Here is a 10,856-nt window from a genome sequence, read left to right as displayed (position 1 = left end):
AAATTTATCAGCTGTTTCGAAGATTACAAGTTTTTGCAAATATTGCAAACTGCACAGAATTTTTGCTGCTGGATGATTTTGTGTGGAGAATACAAAAATGCTCCTACCAAATTTAGCTATCAGAAAGTCAGAATGGCGTAAGTTGCACGTTTTTACTGGTTTTGCGTTCAATAACCTTTTCTGATATTTTAGTCTTCCCCTCAATTTTACTCGCTATGATTATTTTATTCACACATTTGTAGCTATATCTACTTAATTTTTGTGAAACAAGGAAGGGTGCTTGGAGGAGATTCTTTTATTTTTGAAGGCGTCATAATGTGGTATCAAAAATATTTGTTAGAAAAAAACTTATTCATTCCAAGATAATTCATTTATATGTTAAAAACATTTTTCCTATACAAGAGTATTCAATAGTAAAAAAATTCCAAATAGAGGACAATGCACCAAGCGGATAATAAATTACCAAATGAACCACCTATTTGAACTGTGAAATTTATCAGCTGTTTCGAAGATTACAAGTTTTTGCAAATATTGCACACTGCTCAGAATTTTTGCTGCTGGATGATTTTGTGTGGAGAATACAAAAATGCTCCTACCAAATTTACCTATCAGAAAGTCAGAATGGCGTAAGTTGCACGTTTTTACTGGTTTTGCGTTCAATAACTTTTTCTGATATTTTAGGCTTCCCCTCAATTTTACTCGCTATGACTATTTTATTCTCTGGCTGCTAGTACTTACTGGAAAATTTTATGAATAGACCTATTATGACAGCAACTTATTTTTTGATTTAAGTAAGAGCTTCGTTTTAAATAAACACCACGTATTTACTTAAATATGATAGAAAAATATGACTATATTTTTATGCACAAAAATTCAAAACTCCAAGTAATTAGAGTGTGGTGTTTCGACATAATTGAGCTGCAGTACCGTATCTTGACAAAAATGTATCAAAAATGTACTTTTGGCTTCCAAAATGTACAAGAAAAGTACAATTGTACCATCAATTTCATCACTGTACTAAATCAGCCGAAAAAGTACCAAAATTTAAAAGACCATACATGCATATGCATCATGATTCAATAATGAAAGGTTTTGTAAGAAAAACTTTCTCTCGCTCTAATTTTATCAATGACACTCCCACCCTACTCCTAAAAACAAGAACAGTGATATTTCTTTTCCGAATTTCTTTGCAGATTTTAGGAACATTTTTCAATTTTTAGTAGTGAATTTTTTACTTTTAAAATTTGAAGAAATGTTTGTTCTTCATTCGCTGGCGACAACATGACAAAATGGATAAGAATCGTTTACTACAGAAATTCAATGTACATAGGCTAAAGAGACGAAAAATTCCCTTAAATGCCGAAATGTCTTTGTCGATATTCGGGGAGACCTCTTGACTCTGCCAAGTCCCTGTAAAGTAAAGAGCGCGTGCTGGTAAATGAGTCAACGAAGGTCCTCCAGAACACAATCCTGGTGTCTCCGAGTGAAACTTTCACGCAATATAATGTTGGCAAACCGCATCCCTGGGCCCAATAGTAACACAGGACAGCTCGGTTTAAGCAATGCCGCGATGTAATTGCTTACGGCACTTCTCATTTGACGATGTAAATCACGTTCCCTGTCTCAGTCGTTCAGTAGCCGTGTGTTCTTTTTATTCTTCCTGAGTTCATCCAGCAATCGTGACTGTGTAAGCCAATGTTTAATATTTTGACGGTTGCATAATTTCTCCAGCACACTAAAAGTGCAACATCAAAGAACTCGAATTACCATATTCGAAGGAACCAAGCCATACAATTTGTATTTAAATCTATCTCAAGCCGAGGTAATTACGCACATTTTGATACCTTAACTGAATTTCTCGGACAAATAGTTTGTTAACTGTAAACAATTGAAAAAAAAACTTCTCTGTGAGTTCACAATTCCGGGGATTTTTTTACGAGATGTTGGAATATCATGGTGAAATAAAAAAATAGGTGTCTTCTTTTTTTCGATAAAGAATGTAAAAAAAAAATTGTCACCCCAAAAAAATATTGAGGTGTAAATATTGTATGGAATGACCCATAAACATGTATTTTGTCTTTACAGAGAAAAATAAGTAAAGAGGATAGTATAATCGTTTGTGCCTCAGAAACAAAAAACAACTAAGCTCTTTTTAACACCCCCAAAATTGTTTGCTACTTGTAGCAGTAATGCTTATACCTGAACGAGATATAATCCTTGGTGAAAAAATGTATTTGTGGATTGTTGTTCAAGGACATATGTACATATGTATGTATGTATATGTAGATATGGGAAACTTTGCGTAAGCAAAGAATAGAGGCCGGTCCACATACCTACAACTTAAGCGTTGCGTACGCTACGTTTAAAGTAAGCTTTCTACAATGAAGCTTGGCAGAGCTTTGTCCACTAAATTAACATATTAACGACAGATAAATTAATATTTCATATCAATAATTGCATGAAAAATTATATTTCTTGCCGATTTGATTAAAAAGTAAAAAAATTTCACATAATTTTATTTATTTGCAATGGTTGACGACCGACGTACGCGAACTTTCTGCTTTGTGTTGGCGTTAGCGTTGCCAAATATTGGCTAAGTGGACGGCTGCATAACTGCTACAAGTAGCAAACTATTTTGGGGGTGTTAAAAAATGTTTGAGTGGAATGGGGTATAGTCGTTGCGCTGGGTATGCAGTTACAGTTGCATGGCTATACTCAATCCCGACTCTCGCGTCCTCGTTCGCGCACTCTGGGCAACGTGAGAAACCCATGTGCGAGATGCGGTAACCAATCCGAGTGGAGCCTTGGGTCACGGCAGAAAGAGAGGGAGCTTCATTGTGGCCACTCGGACTTATTCGGTTTAAGGGCTCACTGAAGTCTGCAGCGTTTGTTCATCAGTAGGTGCGGCTGCAAGCGGGTGTATGCTTGGAGCAAGCGGCTCGCTATATAAACGTGTATTTGGTTGCGAAACCACCCCCGTCCAAGCAATGGTTTGTGCGCTGGGCTTGGGACCCGCTACGTAAAAACCACATCCAGTGAAGAAGCAAGGCAAAGCCTCCGATGAGACCCCCCCTAATGATGACGACCGCGGCAAACGTTTAAAGGACTACGATTTGAGGGCTTGCACCTGGAATGTCCGGACCCTTAATGGGGAAGGTGCCTCTGCCCGGCTGGTTGATGTCTTCGTAAGGACAAAAGATGACATCACCGCCATCCAAGAAATGCGTTAAACGGGACAAGGCAAGCAATGTCTGGGGCCTTGCGGCGTCTACTACAGTTGCCACGTAAAGGAGCGCAAATTGGTGTTGGATTTGTGGTGGGAGAAAAACTCCGTCGCCGAGTACTGTCGTTCACACCGGTGGACGAGCGTCTAGCCACAATCCGCATCAAAGCGAGATTCTTCAACATCTCGCTCATCTGTGCCCATGCCCCGACGGAAGAGAAGGATGAGGCATCCAAGGATCTCTTCTATGAGCGCTTGGAGCGCACATAGGAGCGCTGCCCCCGTCATGATATCAAAATCGTGCTTGGCGACTTCAATGCCAGGGTGGGCAAGGAAGGGATTTTTGGAACCACCGTCGGAAAATTCAGCCTCCACGAGGAAACGTCCGACAACGGATTGAGGCTGATCGACTTCACCGGCGCCCGAAACATGGTAGTATGCAGTACTAGGTTCAAGCATAAAAAGATCCATCAAGCTACGTGGCTGTCTCCGGATCGAAAAACGAGAAACCAAATCGATCATGCTGTGATAGACGGAAGGCACGCTTCCAGTGTTTTAGACGTACGCACACTCCGAGGCCCAAACATCGACTCGAACCACTATCTTGTTACAGCCAAGATACGCACCCGCCTCTGTGCAGCAGAAAATGTGCGCCCAAATATGCAAGGAAAGCTTAACGTCGAAAAGCTGCAATCACAACAGACAGCCAGCGCTTTCGCTACTCGACTCTCACACCTGCTCTCAGAGAGCACTCTTCAACAAACCGACATATGCGAGCAGTGGAACCACATTTCCCGCTCATTAAGTACCGCCGTCGAAGAAGTAGACGGATTTCAGCGAGCCCGAAAGAACAACTGGTACGATGAGGAGTGTCAGGAAGCTGAAGAGAAAAAAGATGCCGCCTACAGGGCCACGCTGCGATCGGGCGCAACGCGCGCTATGTGGGACCGCTATAGGGATCAGAAGAGGGAAGCGAGACGTATTTGCCGCAACAAGAAGAGAGAGGCAGAAATACGTGAGTGCGAAGAGCTTGAAATGCTGGCCGACAGGAGGAATGCCCGAAAATTTTACCAGAGAGTTAGGCGACTTACGGAAGGTTTAAAGACCGGGGCGTACTCCTGTAAGAACAATAATGGCGACCTAGTAACTGATGTCCAGAGCGTACTTAAATTATGGAGCGAACATTTTTTCGAACTACTAAATGGTAGCAGCACGGAAAGTTGTGGAGAAGAAGAACCCGAGCCCGCAGTCGATGATGACGGAGTCAATGTTCTACCCCCTGACTGTGACGAAGTACGTATAGCAATAACGCGGCTGAAAAACAACAAAGCTGCTGGAGCTGACAGCCTGCCAGCTGAGCCATTCAAGTACGGCGGCGAGGAGTTGATAAGGTGCATGCATCAACTCTTGTGCAGAATATGGTCACATGAACGCATGCCCAACGACTGGAATTTAAGTGTGCTCTGCCCAATTCACAAGAAAGGTGACCACGCCATTCGCGCCAACTGCCGCGGGATCAGCCTTCTAAGCATAGGTTACAAGGTCTTATCGAGCGTATTGTGTGAAAGACTGAACCCACCGTCTATGAACTGATTGAGCCTTATCAGTGTGGCTTTAGAGCTGGCAACTCCACCATAGACCAGGTATACACAATACGCCAAATCTTGGAAAAGACCCGCGAGAAAAGGATCGACACTCACCACCTCTTTGTCGAATTTAAAGCCGCCTTTGACAGCACTAAAAGGAGTTGCCTATACGCCGCTATGTCTGAATTTGGCATCCTCTCAAAACTCATACGGCTGTGTAAAATGACGTTGAGCAATACCACCAGCTCCGTCAGAATTGGGAAAAACCTCTCCGAGCCGTTGTCCACAAAACGGGGTTTCAGACAGGGCGATTCCCTTTCATGTGACTTCTTTAATCTGATGTAGGAGAAGATAATAAGAGCTGCAGAACTGAACCGCTCAGGAACAATTTACTACAAGAGCGTGCAGTTGCTGGCTTACGCCGATGACAACAACAACAACAAACGCGCCTTGGAACCCATGTCACTTTTGACAGGTACAATTTCGAGAAAGTAGAAAATTTCGTTTACTTGGGAACCAGCATTAATACCGATAATAATGTCAGCATTGAAATCCAACGCAGAATCACTCTTACCAACAAGTGCTACTTTGGACTGAGTAGGCAATTCAGGAGTAAAGTCCTCTCTCTACGTACGAAAACCACGCTCTATAAGTCACTCATCATGCCCGTGCTGGTATATGGCGCAGAAGCATGGACAATGACAACATCCGATGAGGCGGCTCTTGGAGTGTTTGAGAGAAAGCTTTGCGGAAGATTTACGGGCCTTTCCGCGTTGGCGACGGCGAGTACCTCAGACGATGGAACGATGAGCTGTATGAGCTTTATAACGATATGGACATAGTGCAGCGAATTAAAATACAGCAGCTCCGCTGGCTTGGGCATGTCGTTCGAATGGACACCGACGCTCCAGCTCTGAAAGTATTCAACTCGGAACCCGCTGGTGGTAGCAGAGGAAGAGGGAGGTCCCCACTGCGATGGAAAGATCAGGTGGAGAAGGACTTGGCTTCACTTGGCGTTTCCAATTGGCGTCAGTTGGGACAGAGGAGAAACGACTGGCGTGCTTTGCTGAACTCGGCCAAAATCGCTTAGGCGGTTACAGCGCCAAAAAAGAAGAAGAAGGCACAAACGATTATACTATCATCTTTACTTATTTATATATGTACCTACATACATACTTACCTATATAAATATGCATGTTATTTATGTACATATTTATGTATACAACTTTAAAAAATATTGTATTAAATAATCTATGCTTATGTTTATAAATAAATTTTATATTTTTTTTGCGTTCTCTGGTTGCACCACGCTCGCTGCGAGTCCGCGCGGCACGCGACATGAAGGCAAAAGCACTCGTGGCAGGAGCGAAAAAAAATTAATAGCTAGCGACTCCCTGCAAGTTTCCGTGTTTTTTTTCTTTTAAATAATCTATTATAGAATAAGGATTGATATTCAATGGAAACGATTAAAAAATCTGATGGAGAAGTTTATAAAAAAATTTTATAAACATTAAAAATTTGTGTGTCTAATTAACTATTATCGTGAAATAAATCAGCAAGATACATACATGTTATGAATCAGTGGATAATAAATAATTACTGAATTCATAAAAAAAAAGTTATTAACAATAACTCTTGTAAAACTTCGAATTTTGCAAAATTGCTCAAATTATATAATTTTTTGTGATTGTAAACCGAATAGAGTGATTTGTGGGACAAAATCTTGACCGTTCAACTTTGGGTGGCCCACGGTCACAAAAAAGGAACATTAGTACTTAGATAGCAATTAATACAACAAAGTTTACCCTTTTAGGTTTGTATATAAATTATCGCAGATTAATTGTTTCTACCGAGAGCCACGAAAATAAATTTAACACAAATAACTTGGGGAAATGCTAAGCTACAAAATCGGTGCATTGATTCATGCTACTTCTGGATGCTTTTGCGGAAAAATTTTGACATAATAAAAAGATTGAATCAGCCAAAATTTTGCCAGAGGTGTAATTTTTAAGTGCCTTTGAAAAGTAAATACTAAAAGCATATATAAACACGGAGAAAACAAAATATATTTTATGAAAAAATTGTCAAAATGTTTATATAGAATTTTAATTAAAGAAAAGGGGCAAAAGTCGCATGCTTTTTAAGAAAAGTTTCAAAATAAGCCTATTTTTAAAAAGTCGGTGTCAGAGGGCATCGATCTCCAAAGAGTGTCAATTTGACCCTTTAGTCGCACAACGGTAACACTGGCCACCAGCGTGCAAAATTGCATGATGATCGGTTGAGCAGTTAAAGCGTGAAGCATAACAAACAAACAAACTCACTTTAGCATTTATAATATTAAGCCCTGTATGCAGCTCTCAAGAAAACGGTCAAGAAAAAATTGCCATTATTTCGTGTGTGTGTCCAAGGAGTTTTGACATTTTTCATACTTCACAGCCTGTTGCCTCACTCTTTCCTCAAGAAATAATGGCACGGGCATATATTTCTGTTGCAAACCTGGGTTGCCTTGCGCTCTTTTTTCACAAAAAACTTTAGAAAACCGTAGTAGAAATCATAGTAAATTTCTTAAGAACTGCGTACTGCCTTAAGGAAATTTGACTCAAGAAAATTTCTTAGCCATTTCTTGTACGTCATTTTATATGGATTTTTTGCTTTTCTTGAGAGCTGCATACAGGCCTTTAGTAAGGATGGGCATCAATCGAAAAAGAAATCTTTAATTTGAGCGTATGGTATTTCTTTTAGGTGTTTTAAGAAGGTTGATACCTGTTTCAAAAGTCAATTTTAACTTCATTCATCACTTAATTGAAATATGTATCACACTGTCGGACTAAAAAGATTTAAGAAAATTTCAGTTCAGTAGTACATTCAATAGTAAATAATTATATGTGCATAAGGAGTTATTCGGCTTCCGATTGCTGCAGTGTCATAAATTCTCAACAAAGAAGTACACTAACAACTGGGTGTAAAAATCTTAAATATTTAGAAGCTATTTCTATACTAAAAACCGATCTATTATTTTTCTATATTATATCACGGCCCATAATATCCCGAGTTCGGTAAGATAACGGAAAAGAATTTTCGTGTCATGAAATCTTGTTAGGAGTAGATATTACGAATCCTCAGAGGAATTCAAGTCCTGATTTTAAGCTAGATACTCATAAAGTGGGTGTTTCTTTCCTTGAATAACGATTTTGTTGTTTGCATTGTGTAAATAAATAAATAAATAAATAATAACAGCGATTTTCCGCTGAAAAGTCAAAATATCTTTGGTCGTATTGCCCGAAAAAATAATCAATCTACTTTTGGATATTCATTTTTCTAGAAGTAAAAAGATTTTATATATTTTCCAAAGCTATACGTGCATAAGACATTCCTTTCGCCAAAGGTCGGTTTGCCATGGAAATATAATGAGCCTCCAATATTTATGGTAGGCATCTGTATCAACTATATCGTAATTTTTTCATCACTGAAAATATCGTTTTTCAACTCTTTTTACAAAATTAATATTTTTTGTTAAATACCATAAGCGTATTTTCGTGCTATAGATTGAGCTGTGGCTTAGCGATTTATTTATTTAGCCTATGTACCAAATCCGTATTTATTATTTGTTGTAAACTGTTTCTTGTGACAGATAGACTCAACTATGTATACATTTTACAGCAAATCATGTTGCCCCTAGTAGCTAGACTTTGGATATGCCGTTTGGATCACTCTTTGAGGTTTGTATAGGACCGCTAATCCTATGATTTCCATAGTATATGGAGTTTTTTAAGGTAATTTCTTATTATGTTCTGATGTCTGCTTAACTTTAGCAATTATTAAGCTGCCTTTCATGCCACGAAAATTCTTTACCGTTATCTTTCCGGGCTCTTCTTCAGATAGTTTAATGACACGGAATATTATGGGCCGTTATGTAATATGGAACAAGTAATTGTTAAGCAAAAAACAAAACCAACTTCAAAACTCAGGAGTACCGTTAATTTTTTGATGATCAAATGATCGGATCTAAACCAGATTAGTATGGGACCACCTCTGAGACACTACCTTTCCGATGCAAAAAAAACTTCAGTTGACGTGGTCCAAAGTTATGCGGTAACATACATAAAAAAAAAATATTCCTACGAATTGATAACCTTCTCCTTTTTTTCTAGTCGGTCAAAAATAATAAAACGGGTTTTAGCATGAAAATAGCTTCTACATATTTAAGATTTTAACACCCAGTTGTTAGTGTTCTTTTTTGTTGCGAATTTATGACACTGCAGCAATCGGAAGCCGAATAACCCCTTATGCACATATAATTATTTACTATTACTATTTGAATGCTGAAACGGTAGATAAAATTATTCACGAATACCACCCTAATGTATGGAAAATACTTATAAACCAAGGGATATTCTAATTGCATACCACAAAAAACTGTACCCTTATTTAATACAGAGAAATGGGGTAAAAACATGGAGCACATATAATTCTTTTACTAAGGTGTACATACAGTGTAATTATGTATGTATAACGCAGTGTTGCCAGTTTGCGGGATTTCGCACTTTTTTCGGGATTTTATGACTAAAAATGGCGATTGGGATTTTCTGACGAATGACGGGATTTTTGTCATTCCATACCAAGCATTAAAATTTAGTTACTGATAAATAAGAAAAAACGGCTATACTCTGTGGTAAAATAACGCCGTTCTTATGAATTCTATCAGCAGAACTTCTTTCACTTGAAATGAATTTTAATACCAATTTTATGAGTTATCCAAAATTTATTTGGATATCTTGAGTTTCTAGATTCTGAACTTGTTTTAAACGATTAATGCAAAAATATTTTGAGTGATTCTATTACACGATGTTACACGGATCATGAACTTTTTAATTGTCCTAGTACAGGTCGTAGGGCTGGTCAATTAATTCACGAAACTGCGCTTAAAATTTTTCTAACACCTGAAAATACTCAACTTATTTCTAAGAAACCATTTTCGCATCACTTCCGGCACTAAATAACTTTTAGCTCGAATATATTTTAACCCATTTTAAGTTTTTGTATGACTTTGAAAAGAAGGATACTTATACTATTTTAAGAAATAATAAGATTTGTGAGCATATTGCAAATATATGGAGAATTTTAAGGTCAAATCTGAAATTTACACCAATTTTTATTATTTTTTCCACTTCTACATTTTTTTGGCAAAATATAAAAAGAAAAGTCACTAGTTCCGAGTAGAACTAAGTACCTTTATAAAAATTAATAGACAATTTCGGAAGTTCTGATTTTTCTAAAGATTTTTTCAAAATCACTTCGATAATATTTCACAGAAAATTTTAATCAGTTGGATTGGATTCACTTTTAGGTTTCAATAGTTCGTCGAGTTGACCTTCAAATTTTTGGGCAGAACCGCATGCGTTTTGACGTGGAATTGTCCATATAGTAATTCCTATGTATATTGCATATCCATGTATGTTAGAGTGGTCCAAAAAAATAAAGTCGGAGTTTTAATGCCGGCACACCCTAGGATTGATCCATATCGAAAAAATATACCCCTATTTTTTTTATTTTGAAATCAAAAAATATTTAGGGAGTGCTCAAAGCGTTCAAAGTTTTCCATGTATTTTATATGGAGAAAAAACAATTTTTCGTAGAAATGGTATAAAACTCTTGAAAATCAATATTTTTCGACCGGAGAACTATGGCTCTCTTCAGGAGACTAATATCCAATTGTTTATTTAACCATTTTTTATGATTTAAGTTTTTTTATTGGTCCCCCCGCATTGCATTTTCTAAGGGCTTTGGGGGACCTATAAAATATAGTTACTAGGAAAAAATTGTTAAAGAAACAATTGATTATTATTACTGGGAATCTCCTGAAGGTAAGTAAAGTTTTCCGATCGAAAAATATTGATTTTCAAGAATTCTACACTTTTTTTACGAAAAGATGTTTTTTTCTCCATATAAAATACATGGAAAACTTTGAGCGCTTTGAGCACTACCTAAATTATTTTTTATTTCAAAATAAAAAAATATGGGTATATTTTTTTCGGTATATAACAATC

General features: G+C 37.8%; 1 protein-coding gene across 1 annotated transcript in view; it reads left to right on the top strand.

Moving 5' to 3' along the window:
- The window catches only part of LOC118739762 (zinc finger BED domain-containing protein 1-like), a 126,193-nt gene that overhangs the window by 114,702 nt on the left and 635 nt on the right, over positions 1-10,856 (top strand). The window lies entirely within an intron of this gene.

Source organism: Rhagoletis pomonella, unplaced genomic scaffold, assembly GCF_013731165.1.
Source record: "Rhagoletis pomonella isolate Grant_MI unplaced genomic scaffold, Rhpom_1.0 Rhpom_scaffold_00005, whole genome shotgun sequence".
In the NCBI taxonomy this organism is placed as follows: domain Eukaryota; kingdom Metazoa; phylum Arthropoda; class Insecta; order Diptera; family Tephritidae; genus Rhagoletis; species Rhagoletis pomonella.
Note: the sequence above shows the minus strand (reverse complement) of the source record. Positions and strands in the feature narration are given on the sequence as shown.